Source organism: Notothenia coriiceps, unplaced genomic scaffold, assembly GCF_000735185.1.
Source record: "Notothenia coriiceps isolate Sejong01 unplaced genomic scaffold, NC01 NC01_scaffold00018999, whole genome shotgun sequence".
NCBI lineage: Eukaryota > Metazoa > Chordata > Actinopteri > Perciformes > Nototheniidae > Notothenia > Notothenia coriiceps.
In genome coordinates, this window is record NW_011351700.1 from 1016370 (window position 1) to 1018318 (window position 1949).

The 1949-nt window shown below is 43.2% G+C and overlaps 1 long non-coding RNA gene across 1 annotated transcript in view; it reads left to right on the forward strand.

Annotated features, from left to right (window-relative positions):
• LOC104951439 (uncharacterized) overlaps positions 1-1177 on the forward strand; it is a 12456-nt gene extending 11279 nt beyond the window's left edge. Inside the window, exon 3 of the long non-coding RNA XR_799024.1 lies at positions 1167-1177. This is a non-coding gene — a long non-coding RNA (uncharacterized lncRNA). The remainder of the gene's footprint in view (positions 1-1166) is intronic.
• The last annotated feature ends 772 nt before the right edge of the window (positions 1178-1949 follow it).

Consider the following 1949-nt stretch of genomic DNA (forward strand, 5'->3'; position numbering starts at 1 on the left):
TATCTAGATATCCCTGCCCTAATGCCAAAGGAACTGCACACTGAATATGTTTTGCCGTTTGATGTCTATGTCTGGACCGCTGCGTAAAAAGGTATACTGTTTTTCTCAGACGCGGAGGGATACTGACTTGTTGTGAAAAGTAACTTACAATTCTACCCGTAGTATACGCTCACTATATCACGGCTAAGAACCAATCAGATTTCTTGATTTCACTTTTCCGTTTTATAATCACAAATAACCCTCTCTGGAAAATCCTAAATTGTAGGATAGTTTGGCCATTAAAATGCTTTTTGATTAGATTTCTAGCGAGAAGTGTATATTGTACTTTCAGAATCCACGTCCAGTGGATGTGTAGGATCTATAGTTTGATAGATATTACGAAGATGATTTGAGATCTCGCCAGGAGAAGGTGTATATGTGGCAGCCTCCATGTAAAGTTAGCGTCAACACTCACGGGGTGAAATTTTCATAATAAAACCGTATTTCCCCCACTGTCAAATGATTTTTTGAAATCATTTGACAGTGGGGGAAATACGGTTTTATTATGAAAATTTCACCCCGTGAGTGTTGACGCTAACTTTACATGGAGGCTGCCACATATACACCTTCNAAGAGAGACTAGAGAAGCAGAGAGCAGGAGACGAATAGTACCACTCACAAGCAGAGAGAGAGAGAGAGAGGAGAGATAGACACAATAGAGAGGGAATGGGCCGGGCCTCCTTCGTGGAGAGCGCAGAGAGAGGAACCAGGAGAAGACAGAACTAATCGCGATTCCAGTGAGGAGTCACGTTCCTACTAATTAGAGAGAAGAGGAGAGAGACACAAACTGCATAGAGACAGCCCACGACACAGAGAGAGGAGAGAAGAGACGAACGAGGAGACGAGCGCGCGCGTCGTCCGGACCAGTGAACGCTAGAGTATGTATTGGACGCGAGACAGCCAAGACCCAATCCAGAAGGGGACCCCGGGCTTCCTCCGGGCCGGGTATCCTCACTTCGTGTGTCGTCTTTCATGAGGTCTTCTGAACCAATCTTAGTCTGACCCCTTGCCTGAGACCAATTTGCCATGGGAGACCCTACCAGGAACACAAGGTTCCAGACAACACAGCCCCCAGGTTCATCAGGGCACACAAACCTCTCTACCACGGTAAGGTGCTGGTTCTTCAGAGAGGTGGTGGAGTATATATATATATATATACGTGGATGTGAAAAATACACATGTGGAAATACACATTTCCAATAGCAAATATAATGCAGGATATTATTGTGCAAGAAATTGATTATTCAATATTAAATTGATTATAAATGTAAAATGTACAGTGGGAGTTTAAGTCCAGTTATTAAGAGAAACTATGGAGCAGAGAGTTCTCTTCCGGCCAGATTATGCATTAATGAAAGGTTAAATTATTATTCAATGCTTATTCATATTTATTTGTTACTGTATTGACCCTGGTCGGCACCTTTTGTTGCTGACATCTCCTTCCATTAACGATTCCTGGGTTACACCACAAAGAGTGCTGGTGGTCAACACCCATAATTAAAGACCACGAGGGACGCCTTTTTTCCCTACTGAGAAGTTCAGCAACAATTAATCGTGCCACCTGGACAAACTTCCATCACAGTCCATCACAAATATTCTCTTGCGATTTCCCGGCGTTTTGAGAGTTCCCAGAGCTCGAGGCCCCTGCAAAAATAACCAGAGCCAGAAAACAGGCTTTCAAGCAGTCAAACGTACAGACGGAGGCCGTTTCCGAACTTCTATTATTCTTCCACTGAAGCCCTTAATGTGCGGCTGTTATCCCTTCACTTAAATGTGCTTTGCTCAGCTGAAAATCACTGGATGAGAGAAAAAAAACACCTGCCTGCTCATTAATTATAATTTATGAGCACCAGACCTTGGACCTAAACTTGAAGGATAGTTTCAAACAGCTTTCAAAATCAACCTTTATG